At 39.3% G+C, this 13,821-nt stretch overlaps 1 protein-coding gene across 1 annotated transcript in view; it reads right to left on the bottom strand.

Annotated features, from left to right (window-relative positions):
• Positions 1-11,884, bottom strand: part of LOC107738359 (polyamine-modulated factor 1-binding protein 1-like) — a 93,656-nt gene extending 81,772 nt beyond the window's left edge. The window contains exons 1-2 of the mRNA XM_016550107.1: positions 11,807-11,884; positions 10,004-10,150 (exon numbers count right to left, since the gene is read on the bottom strand). The gene's annotated coding sequence lies outside the window, so the exon portion shown is untranslated. The remainder of the gene's footprint in view (positions 1-10,003; positions 10,151-11,806) is intronic.
• Between the last annotated feature and the right edge of the window lie 1,937 nt (positions 11,885-13,821).

Here is a 13,821-nt window from a genome sequence, read left to right as displayed (position 1 = left end):
TGTGAGGAATAGATCAAAATTTGCTATTCACTGGAAACCTTCAGAGAATATATTTAATTATGTGGATGAAACTGGAGTACAATAATGGACTGAGGATTTCAGTCTGTTCCTAATCATAAAGCTTCAGATGATTTGAAATATAGAGTACAGAACATTCGGACCACTTCTATGGCTCCATTTAGACATATCGACAAGTCATTCTGGTTTAGAACATCACGAGTGTGAGAACTAATGAATGCATTTTCATTTTGGGGTGAGCTATGCCTTTAAGGAAACGATATGGCATCCATGTATATGAATTATAGGTCTGATTCTAGGTGAGGCTTTGCAGGTAATGCTGAAAAATACTATGTTTAGAAACTTCTTTGAAGAAGAAATTTGATTAAAGCTCCAGATCATGAACAAAAGATAACCCTAACCATAAAAAAGAATGTAGCACCCATGAGCTCTCATTGATATTCTGACAGGAAGATGAAAAACTTTCTGCCATACACAATTTCATGTGCAATTTCAAATCCAATGTCCCTTCTGGGACAAAAAAGGGTCTGATAACTGATAGAAAGAAACAAGGGGTAATTCTTATCAAATCAAAACAAAACAAAACACACAATTATATTTTAACTAATTGGTCTGCAAATTTGAATATACTAAACCTTTTTCAACAAATTTTCATTTTATAATTATATTTTATTATCAAAGTGACATGAATAATCAAATCAAATAAAAAACAGCAAAAACAGAACAGACAGTACTCTGGTAAGTTGTAATCAGCAATCATATTTCTACTTTCTTCTTTAACAAGTTCCTCTATCCTAAACATCTGTCTGTATAATGCATGTTCAGGGTAAAAACTATTCCAAAAATCTGAAGTCTGTAAAATTGCTTAAGACAGCTCAGTAAAATGAGTAGAGGTCAACTGGATAAACAGAATAGCATTAACCACGGTAATGACTCCCAGACCATGTGACATTACAGAGAGGTCAGAGACTATGAACAAGCAGCAGATGGTATATGAATGACAGAGGCCCTGTCCAAAATCACACCCTAAAACCCTCGCGTTCTTCTGAGTCCACACTTTTGTGATGAAATGCTGCTTTGACTGCCAGGTAGAAGTCTGCATCAAGTATGCATAGCAGCCGCAAAGGAGATGTTCACTAAAATGATAAATGGGACAACCTATGGTATCATGAACTTAACGGACAGGCATGTGCGGCGGACACTGTAAGTCCGCAAGTGCACATGAAGTGTGTCATTTGGGACAAGGCCAGAGACTACAATGACATACAAACTAGAGAATGACAATGGTTTCTTGGACATGTCCAATGGTAATAAATGGTATTCACTGAAGTAGCTTGGCATACCATGTAGATACTGTGGTGTATATGAATATTCATCATTCAGTACCATGGTATTAACAGCCAATAGCATTACTGCACCATGCTATCAGTTTTATCTAAGTATCTCTGATATACTATTACAGCTTTTGTTATTATTTTGAATTGGATTTTGTTTACATTTTCTGTTTTCACTTCTATTTTGACATTTTTTTTTTAAATTTCAGTAATTTTGCTGTGTGTTTTCGCCATTTTCATTATTATTATTTTTAAATGTCTATATGTGACCCTGGAGCACAAAACCAGTCTTAAGTCGCTTGGGTATATTTTTAGCAATAGCCAAAAAAAACATTGTATGGGTCAAAATTAATCGATTTTTCATTTATGCCAAAAATACATCAATGGAAAGCTTATTTATTCAGCTTTCAGATAATATATAAATCTCAATTTAACAATTTAACTTATGACTGGTTTTGTGGTCCAGGGTCACATATAAATTTTTATTCATTTTATTTGTCTTTCCAAGGGCGCACACAGACACACTCATTCAATCTGACCCTTGGTGGAGGTGACCTCCTTGCAATCAGCCCCGTGGAGCACTTATTTCCCAGCTATAATCAGACTCGCTCACTAAGGCCTGACCTTTTCTCAGCAGCCCCTCAGCCATGGCTATGTATAAACTCCAATATAAAACCCAGCCCCCTAGAGAGAGACATCTGCTAGAGCTCAGATCCACGGCCATACAGGTTAATGAGGGAGAGAGAGCACGAACGTATACACACAACACTGCTGCACAAACAAGCTAAAAAAAATTCGGACTATATGAAAGGTACGAGACATGTTGCACCTAATATCAAAGTATTTTGTGTGGCACAGGGTTATACTTCTAATTTTATGTTATGCTCATGAACTAAATGAAAGAAACTACTTGTTACCAAGTTCCTTTAAGCAAGGTGGCCTTCAAGTTCACTTGGTGGCCATTTTAGTAACATCCCAAGCTATTTACTAGTCATGCAAGTGCAGCACCAATCTTCATAATGACAGACCAAAATCTCCAAAACTGTTGGCTAAGCTTATACATCAATACCGTTTTTCAAATACCCAATAAAGCATGAAAATCATTTCACAAATTCATTTATGAGTAAAATTTGTCATCAACAGTGGCCTGGTGTCGTTTGATTCCCAGTAGAGCTTCATTCTCCACCTGCAGCTTCACCAGATTCCCTTTCACCTCTGAGAGCTACAAGAGAGCAGACACACTTCATATACAGTAGCTCTCTTATAGTAAACAAAGTATTTTATTACAGCTAAAGCAATGAATAGTTTTGACAGATCATGTGCACACATACGAGATAAAGACATTGCTGTGTTATTTCACATAGAGTGGGTCGCCCACTCATGGCGGTCTCCATATTGAGTCACATGAATAGAGTACTACAGACAAATAAACAGAAACAGACGTGACTGAATAAGTGTGTCCTCTTTCTTTTCTGAAATAACAGTAAATACCACTTTATTTCTTTGTGACTTATTTTCAGCCCTGACAAATAATTCATTCTTTGTAAAACATCGATGCTTTTGGATTTAAATCTTTAAGTAAACAACAAAACATGCAAAGAAACGTCCGCTATTATCACGTTCGTTTTGTGATCTCTCTAGCTGCAGTGATTTATTTCTGATAACTTCTCTTTGTTGGTGAAATGATGGAGTTGCGTGATGTTGTTCCAGAGCGGCGTGTAAAGGGCGGGTTTTAGCTTCTGGCCCGATGATGAAAATGCAGCGTGATTTTGGCTTCGGTGCTACAGGTCCGAGACTATTAGCTCCGCCTGGCCCATTTAAAGCACTAGCTCACACTGGCCCGACAGAAAAAGCGGCTATATAGTACTCATACTATGGCTTCATTTACACCTGGTATTAACATCCTGTTCAGGTGATCTCATTTTGAAATGGGACAATGCTAAATAAAATAATTCATTATCCTAATAATAATAAATATTTTGAGATTTATTTGCTTCACAACATTGGAAAAAAAGGCACATGGCAACACTGCAGTGTAAACCAGGGCCGTAACTACCAATAATTAAATATGGCTGCCTCAGTGGTCTAACAGTTCTTGTCAATGTCAAAATGATTGAGATGGTCAATCAAATCAAAGAAGGCAGACGGTTATCAGAACCCGAACATGAATTCCAGCGCACTACTTCAGTGGAAGCATGTAAGGCAAGATGTAAGTAGTTAAACATTTATGATGTTTAACTACTTAACTACAGTTGTGCTCAAAATTATTCATACCCTTGATAAATATGATCAAAGAAGGCTGTGCCGCATTGTTTATCTACTTGATCTTTCATTCAAAAATGTAAAAAAAATCTTACCTTTAAAGTAAAAAAAAAAAAAGTGAAAGTGGGGGAAAATCACATTATGAAATAAATATTTGTCTCTAATACTGTAAGAGGACGTGTGTAGAAAAGAAAATGCTCTCATCCAAAAACAAACTCCAGCATATTTATTTGCTAGACACGACTGGAACTTTATACGGGACTGGGTTCAATGGTCAGAAGAAACAAACAAACAAAAAAAGCTTTTTAGCAGCAAACACTCAAGATGGGTTTGGTGCACACAGGGATAAAAAAGTGCCCTATGTGTACAATGAAATATACTGCTGGATCTTTAATGTTGTGGGCCTATTTTCCTGCTGGAGATCCTGGATATCTTGTTCAGATAGATGGCATAATGGATTCTATAAAATACCAATGGATAAAAAATTAAAAACTGACTGCCCATTCTAGAAATCTTAAAATGGGCCATGGTTGGGTTTTCCAACAGGACAATGATCCACAAACAAACATCAAAATCAAAACAAAAATGGGTCACTGAGAACAGAACCAAGCTTCTGCCCTGGCCAACTCAGTTCCCTGAGCTGAACCCTATAGAAAATGAGTGTGGTGAACTGAAGAGGAGAAGCATCAACATGCAGCTGGAAATCTGAAGGGTCTGGAGAGATTCTGTATGAAGGAATGGTCTCTCCTGTCAGATGTTCTCTAAACTCTTCAGGCATTATAGGTGAAGACTCAGAGCTGGTCTCTTGGCAAAAGGAGGTTGCAAAACGTATTGGATAAAAGGGTATGATTAATTGTGACCAATGTGTATTAGAGAAACACATTTATTTCATAATGAGATTTCTCTCCCATTTTAAATTCTTATTCTCCAATGCAAGGTTATATTTTAGTCAATTTTTAAAATGAAATATCTAAAGGATTGATGATACAGATTAATTTTCACAGCCTTCTTTGATCATATTTACCAAGGGTATGAATAATTTTGAGCACAACTGTAAATGTTTTACAAAAGAAATGTTAAGCAAATGACAGTAATATCCAGTGATGCATATTTTTTCCTCAAATCTATCAATTTTCAATTGCAATTAATTTACATCGTTTGTGTATTTATACAGAAACAATAAAACTGAATAAAACCATTTTTGCTATATTAGGCATGTGATTAAGAAAGAATGTGTGAATAATAATTTTTTCATTTATTTATTTATTTATTTACTGATTACAATAAATTCTAGTTATTTTTACTGCTCATCTATCATTTTCTTTATTCCCTGAAATTCCTTTAAATCCTATTTAGATCCATTCAATAAAATGATCCCTTCAAAAAAACAAAAAAAAAGATTTTGTCACTCCCAATGTTCAAGACATGGTTACGGCCTTATTGAAAACACGACTACTAGAAGGCTACAGGCAGGTGAGTCATATCAGGGTTGGATCAAATCTCTGCAGGAAAGTGGCCTGGAAGGGCCAAGTTTGCCCATCACTGCACTAATGCATGACATTACCAAATGTATACAGCAATGTGTCTTGGCTGATCACTTGTGATTGGATCAACTGGTATGGAGCTTACAACCTCTGTAATCGGTTGTATATTATAAATACATTTTACAAATTTTTTTTTTAATTCTAGGCTAAAATCTGTATTCTTTGATCGCTGGTTTGACATGCCGATTAATGGCCATTGCGATCAAATTCTACCTCTGACGAAATTCTGGCAGTTTCAGAAGATTTGCCGCACAGTCTTGCAGTGTGATGTCTCCTACGGCGAACGTCAAACTGTTTTCGTTTTTCAGAATTAATGCTAGAGATTTCTTCGAGCCATCATAAACTCTGGCATTCCCATTCTCCGCTCATGGAATTCATACGATGTTGCATATGTTGCTATGATAAACTCCGGTTGTGCCGCTGTTTGCATGTGGTTGTGTAGTGCTGCTTACAGGTGGGCAAACTTGGCCCTTCCAGGCCACTTTCCTTCAGAGGTTAGCTCCAACTCTAATCAAACACACCTGAACCAGCTAATCATTGTTTTCAAGACTACTAGAAGGCTACAGGCAGGTGAGTCATATCAGGGTTGGATCAAATCTCTGCAGGAAAGTGGCCTGGAAGGGCCAAGTTTGCCCATCACTGCACTAATGCATGACATTACCAAATGTATACAGCAATGTGTCTTGGCTGATCACTTGTGATTGGATCAACTGGTATGGAGCTTACAACCTCTGTAATCGGTTGTATATTATAAATACATTTTACAAAATTTTTATTTAATTCTAGGCTAAAATCTGTAGTCTTTGATCGCTGGTTTGACATGCCGATTAATGGCCATTGCGATCAAATTCTACCTCTGACGAAATTCTGGCAGTGTCAGAAGATTTGCCGCACAGTCTTGCAGTGTGATGTCTCCTACGGCGAACGTCAAACTGTTTTCGTTTTTCAGAATTAATGCTAGAGATTTCTTCTAACCATCATAAACTCTGGCATTCCCATTCTCCGCTCATGGAATTCATACGATGTTGCATATGTTGCTATGATAAACTCCGGTTGTGCCGCTGTTTGCATGTGGTTGTGTAGTGCTGCTTACACTATTCTTCTTAAATACGCCGGTATTTACGCCATCCATATACTTTTCATGATAGCCAACATTTCAGCCCCACGTGTAATGCAGCTCACAGTCACTGAACGGGTGCATGAATTGATCATGTAAAACCCCGGACAAGTTTTCTTGCACACAGTTTGTGTTTCTTGCGCACAGTCTGTAAATATGATATTTATTTAAAACAGCATTGGTGACCAAAAATGTGATACTGCATCCACAGCAATAGGTGTCAGTATAAAGCGCAACAGCACTATTGCACCAATCAGCAAATCATGAAGAAAAAATACTAACAATTAAATGTATCTGCTAAATAGAAACAACAAAAAAATTGCGCTACCTCTATTTTTATCATGTCTTGAGAACTGAAAATGATACTGCACACAAAACTCAGGCTTACAAAGTAATGAATATGGTTAAAATACTATAAAGCAGTGAACACTGAGATGATAAAGGTGCCCCTCATGATCACAAACAAACTGCGGCTGGAGCGTAAAAAAGGCCATGAACTTAACTGTGGGAGTGTTAGTAAACAAAGGCACTGTGAGATTGTTCTCTGAGCAATCAGTGTTGAGCTCTCCCAACAAGTCTGCCATGATGCCTAGAGACAGGTGACACAGCTGCTGGTGACGGACAGCACTGGCCTGAGCTCTGATTGGTCAGCAGTCCCATCCAGGAGGGGAGGGCTCAGAGTATCACTGCAGCAAACACTAGCTTGCATCTACATGCCTAATACAACAAACTGTTTGTTTAGTTAGATGCATTGAAATTATGTATGTGTTACACCTCACAGCCCCAAAGAGAGAAAAACAAACAATATTCAATATCCAAATGAGAATAAATGGAGATTACAGCTTTAACCTTCTCAGATTTTTGTAATTTCTGTGTATTTTACTAGAGTTTCAGAAGAGATCTCCAGATAAAAAAAGTCTGCAAAAATATTTCTCATCAATTTCTCTCAAGATCACATGATTATACTGTATAGCTGTCATGAGAAACAATTGCGCGCTCTCTCCATTCTCCCCTCCTAAACTGATCAATACTTCATTTAAATCAATCAAACACACCTGAACCAGCTAATCATTGTTTTCAAGACTACTAGAAGGCTACAGGCAGGTGAGTCATATCAGGGTTGGATCAAATCTCTGCAGGAAAGTGGCCTGGAAGGGCCAAGTTTGCCCATCACTGCACTAATGCATGACATTACCAAATGTATACAGCAATGTGTCTTGGCTGATCACTTGTGATTGGATCAACTGGTATGGAGCTTACAACCTCTGTAATCGGTTGTATATTATAAATACATTTTACAAAATTTTTATTTAATTCTAGGCTAAAATCTGTAGTCTTTGATCGCTGGTTTGACATGCCGATTAATGGCCATTGCGATCAAATTCTACCTCTGACGAAATTCTGGCAGTGTCAGAAGATTTGCCGCACAGTCTTGCAGTGTGATGTCTCCTACGGCGAACGTCAAACTGTTTTCGTTTTTCAGAATTAATGCTAGAGATTTCTTCTAACCATCATAAACTCTGGCATTCCCATTCTCCGCTCATGGAATTCATACGATGTTGCATATGTTGCTATGATAAACTCCGGTTGTGCCGCTGTTTGCATGTGGTTGTGTAGTGCTGCTTACACTATTCTTTTTAAATACGCCGGTATTTTTCTGTGTATTTTACTAGAGTTTCAGAAGAGATCTCCAGATAAAAAAAGTCTGCAAAAATATTTCTCATCAATTTCTCTCAAGATCACATGATTATACTGTATAGCTGTCATGAGAAACAATTGCGCGCTCTCTCCATTCTCCCCTCCTAAACTGATCAATACTTCATTTAAATCATGACATTAGCACACTACAACTGGATAGCTGTCCTGAGAAACATCTCAGACGGTTGATACATTAAAAAAAAAAACATAACTTAGATCATAAAGTCTCCTGAGCTTTGTTTGAAAGAGCTAATTTAGTAGGGTTTTGTGACATGTTTTAAGTATCTTTTTGCATTTTTCCTTCAAGAGTAAATGTCTTCTTTGGGTGGTCAGCAGTCCCATCCAGGAGGGGAGGGCTCAGAGTATCACTGCAGCAAACACTAGCTTGCATCTACGTGCCTAATACAACAAACTGTTTGTTTAGTTAGATGCATTGAAATTATGTATGTGTTACACCTCACAGCCCCAAAGAGAGAAAAACAAACAATATTCAATATCCAAATGAGAATAAATGGAGATTACAGCTTTAACCTTCTCAGATTTTTGTAATTTCTGTGTATTTTACTAGAGTTTCAGAAGAGATCTCCAGATAAAAAAAGTCTGCAAAAATATTTCTCATCAATTTCTCTCAAGATCACATGATTATACTGTATAGCTGTCATGAGAAACAATTGCGCGCTCTCTCCATTCTCCCCTCCTAAACTGATCAATACTTCATTTAAATCATGGCATTTTTCCTTCAAGAGTAAATGTCTTCTTTGGGATCATGTTCCCTGGCATCTGGCAGGAAAATTCTGGGACCCTCCTCACCTCAACAGGGGAGGGGGAAACACCTGTCTCAAAGTAAACTCTCTAACTTCAGTTGAGCTGGAAGAGTTCAGACAGGCACAGCCAGCTGCTCAACACATGCACTGCACTCTCTAAAACAAACCTGGAATATAACAAGGTTAGCAGAGTCACCTTAACAAATAAGGAGCTTATTTGGTCCCCACCAAAAAACAACATATTTCAGACTCCCAACAAACTGTATATTAAGTATTTCAGTGAGCCAAAACATCCATTCACATGTCAAAGTTGCAACTGGAGCTCACAAGCCGCTGTCATTACAGCAAGCTCCATGTAGAAAAACAACAGAAGCTTCAAACTACATAAAGTATTTTGGATTTAGATCATGTTTCTCTCTCTCTCTCTCTCTCAAAGCCTTTTCAAAAATCTCTCTCCATTCTCCCCTCCTAAACTGATCAATACTTCATTTAAATCATGGCATTTTTCCTTCAAGAGTAAATGTCTTCTTTGGGATCATGTTCCCTGGCATCTGGCAGGAAAATTCTGGGACCCTCCTCACCTCAACAGGGGAGGGGGAAACACCTGTCTCAAAGTAAACTCTCTAACTTCAGTTGAGCTGGAAGAGTTCAGACAGGCACAGCCAGCTGCTCAACACATGCACTGCACTCTCTAAAACAAACCTGGAATATAACAAGGTTAGCAGAGTCACCTTAACAAATAAGGAGCTTATTTGGTCCCCACCAAAAAACAACATATTTCAGACTCCCAACAAACTGTATATTAAGTATTTCAGTGAGCCAAAACATCCATTCACATGTCAAAGTTGCAACTGGAGCTCACAAGCCGCTGTCATTACAGCAAGCTCCATGTAGAAAAACAACAGAAGCTTCAAACTACATAAAGTATTTTGGATTGAGATCATGTGTCTCTCTCTCTCTCTCTCTCTCTCTCTCTCTCTCTCAAAGCCTTTTCAAAAATCATTCCTGACTAACATTTCCTCTTGTTAAACTTGGTGTGTTACAGCACAAGCCAATTCTTTATAATTACAGCTATTATTCTTCTTATATGAAATGATCCTTCTTAGAAGAAGAGAAAAATACATAAATTACTGCAAATGTAGTGGTCTGAGATTAAAGCATGTCACAAAGAAGAGCCCAGAACAAAAGCATTGGCATTGAGAAAGCAAGAAAGAGAGAGAGAGTGTGTGGGCCCGAGCAGCCTGGGCCTGGCCGTGAAGCTTTTACCTGAGCCTGTAGCTCCAGATCTTGCTTCCTGGCATCTTGTAGCTGCCTGTGCAGCTGCTGTTTGCGGTCGTGTCCCCTCTGGAGCTCCTGCTGGCTTTCTTGCAGCTGTCTCTGCAGATCCCACAGTCTCTGCTCTTGGACGTCCAGCTATCCAACCACAATAGAGGGCAGGGCGCAAAGGAAGAGAAAATCAATCCACTACAAAGAGCCTGTTTCTCCGCTTGCCTGCTCGATTCGCAGAACCCCTTATGACTAGAGCTCCGGCAAAGAGGAACCGATGTTCATCTGGCCCTCATCGCAGCCCCAACATCCACCCCGAGCGGTTCCAGAACCCTTCACATATACCCTGACACTCCAGACAGGCTAGGGCTGCCCTGCACTGAATGCAGAAGCAAAAATCAATGCTTCTTAACAAAATGCGAAATCGCAGCTCATTGTTCGACAGGAAGAGCGGGAGAACAAGCAATACTTCTACAGACGGATCTTTACGATTTTCGGTTACATGCACAAGCAGTTTGCAGCATGTCACTCCATTATCCGCTTTTTAAGCAAAAAAGTATTCATTAATGTTGTTATTTTTTCAAATAATTAAAGCAAGGCCCACCACGACACATCGAAAATAAATAATTATTATTGTAATTAGCACAATATGGTCACCTGCTAAAGAGAACGGAGAGGAGGGGAAGATGGGAGTCGAGAAAAAGAGAGAGGAGGAGGAGGTTTGGCAGACTCCTGGTTCCGGTCCAGTCTGACATTATCAAGCATCCTCTTCTGCATTTCAAATGGTCGCACAATGACAGTCGCATATCCAAAATGGAGGCCCGGGGACGATCAATTAATCAGCCTCGCTCATTAGAGGCCCGCGAGTAATCCACAAATTCGCCTAAGTCACCTAAATCAAACAGTCGCCCCTCGCCTTACCCATTGATTGTGGTCTGGTGACAAGCACTTCAAGCCTTGCCTCGTCTTCCCATCCGTCTGTTGGCATAGCGAACACTACAATTCCTGCCAGATTGTGGACTAAAACGATGAGGGAAGAATGAGAATCGTTTCCCTTTAATCCTAAAAACCCAGCTCATCCTTTTGCTCTGCTTTTCAGTGTGTGATGCAAGCCGATAACCCTGCTCTTTCTTTGCCTTACAATTGCACTCTCTCTCCATTCTCCCCTCCTAAACTGATCAATACTTCATTTAAATCATGACATTAGCACACTACAACTGGAAAAAAAGCCGAAAGGAATAGCAAAACGCTTCTTATGGCAAATGGAGGGTTGGAAAATAGATCATGCATCCGATTAATGACCATAATTGTTTGTTTATACGTAAAAACTAAGGTTAAAATGCATGTGGCGCTCAGGACCAACATCATTGTTTTGATTTGAGCTCCCGAGACTGACTGATCAATATCGCATTTGAATCCTGAGAGCGGGGCAGTGTCGCTTTAGCACTCGACGTTAAATGAAATGCAAATAGCGCTGCCGTAATCAACACGTATTTCTGACATTATTGTCAAACCCAAATGATATTTCCATACACAAAGAACGTGTAGCCATACGCATTGGCGGTTGCGTGATATGCGCCCTCATGCATTTGTTTATTCATGCAGTATGCCATGAGAATAATCACTGCACACTTAAGACTTGAAGGGATGGTAATCATCGATGCAGGGGGGGAGTGGGAGGAGAGAAGAAGAAGAAGAAGAAAAAAAAAAAGGTAATTTCCTGTCGCGGATCTGCATAACAGGCGTGCAAGAGAGCGAGAGCGAGTCTTATCTGCCTAATGGTCATTAGCGGAGCTTATTTACCTGAACGCTCTGGGCGTCACGGGCCTGATGAGAGAGGAGCAGGTCTTGCCGGAGTCTTTGGATGCTCGCGTCCCGACGTGACAACTGCGGTTCGGGTTTCCCATCCCAAACGTGGCGAAGAGGAAGGAACGGAGGGCGTGAGGTGTTTTTGAGAGTAATGAGAGGGAGGTGGAGAGAGAGAGGGAAGGGAAGAGTGAATCACTCCAGGAACATGCACTTACATATAGCCGAGTGCCAATGTCAACCAATGAGCAATTAGGCAGACAAGACCAAAGTTATTGATCGGGGTTTGGGGCTCTTTTTCCCAGGCTAACTAAGCTGAGTATATGTGATGGCTGCAGAAGCGGTGGGGAAAGCGAGAAGGAGGGGGAGAGTTCGGAAGAGCGACTCCCTCTTGCTCTCGCTGGGCCTGTAGTGCCGAAGAGGAGCCGGTCATTTAACCTTCTATTGATCTTCCTCCTAAATAACCCCCCTCCCTTGACAGATGTGCGTGTTCAATGTATGCACTTAATGTAGACTGCTCAACTGTCAATACATTACACAGTCAGATTTGTCTGCAAGACTGCTACAGATAGGCTACCATGTTTTGCACAAGAGATCAGGGTTCTTGGTAAGATACAGAGCTGTGTGCCAATCATGCATTGCCAACCAGATTGCAGACTTTAGCATTGCTTTATGGACTTGTTTAACACTTGGTTTGAGGGTAGGCACCATATTTCCTTAGAGATAAATTACAACAAGGCTGTAAGGGATAGAATTAGAGTCTTTCAATAGGCTGTAGTGTAGAGTCTTTAAGGGACAGTTAACCAAGAAATGGAAATTCTGTAATCATTTACTCACCCACACGTCGTTCAAAATGTGCATGTTTTGAACACAAAAGTAGATATTTTCAAGGCTGACTGAAAGTCAGTGGGGTCAAAAACGATGGACAAAAACGATGAGACATTTGGTGTTTCATAGAAGAAAAAAGGCATAGGGAACAACATGAGGACGAACTATCCCTGTAAGTTCAAATCTAATTTTCATGTCAGCTTTTTTTAGTACTGGAAATTAATTCGGAAGGCAGATTTTAAATGCTTCATTGGCTAAACGATAAACACCAAGAACAACAGCAATTGAACACACTGTACATCTGTCCCTTACAGACTTGTTCTCATCCATGTAAAATCAAGCAAGCCATCTACCCTCTAGGGTTGTGTGCCATTTAGAATTGAACTGAGAATGCCTTTTAAATTCCAACTTAATACATTAACACCCATCTCATGTGATTGGGTCGTGACATCAGAATAGACAGATCAACTAGTACTAAAACAAATCTCAAAAAGTGGCCACTTGTGATTGGATTTTGAGGAGGATTTTAGAAGTCTGTCATACATCTATATTGTTGATTAATGCATGGATAGCATAATTAGTGCACTGTTAATATAAGGTCTAAGGAGAGACTCAACAGCTCTGTTCCTCTGAGAGCAGTGAGATCAGTGAAAGCCTAAAGAGAAAGACAAGCATCTGATGAGACTATAAGCTCAATTTATAGTGTGTACTTAAAATACATTCCACAGCAACGCAGGGAAGATGAACCTCAGAGTAAATGAAACCTGTGAGACAGATGCCAGTAAGATGGTAGAATAAGCAACCAGACATACAGTATAGAAGGAAAAGACACCTGTAGGAAAGAGAAACTACTAATAGTGTCTCTGCAAATTAATGGAGAGTAAATTGAGACAATCATTAAACAATATAGGTCATAAGAAGGTAAGGTCATTTTGGGTTGTAAAATGCCATGTGGTACAACTCCCTAAAAATATAATAATATTTGAGAGTGACATATACTTTTGACCTTGACAATATAGTGTATTTAAAAACTTAAAAATTCAAGATGTGAGAAATATGTAGTACCTTTTACTTGAAGGTCACACCACATGAAAATTCTTTTGAAATGACAAAAATGCTTTTTTAAAACCATTTGAAACCACCATGAATTCAAAGAGTACATTTCTACAACTCGTTACATCTGT

This window comes from Sinocyclocheilus rhinocerous, unplaced genomic scaffold (genome assembly GCF_001515625.1).
Source record: "Sinocyclocheilus rhinocerous isolate Xijiao unplaced genomic scaffold, SAMN03320098_v1.1 scaffold1065, whole genome shotgun sequence".
Classification (NCBI taxonomy): Eukaryota; Metazoa; Chordata; class Actinopteri; order Cypriniformes; family Cyprinidae; genus Sinocyclocheilus; species Sinocyclocheilus rhinocerous.
This window is presented reverse-complemented; position numbering and strand designations above follow the sequence as displayed.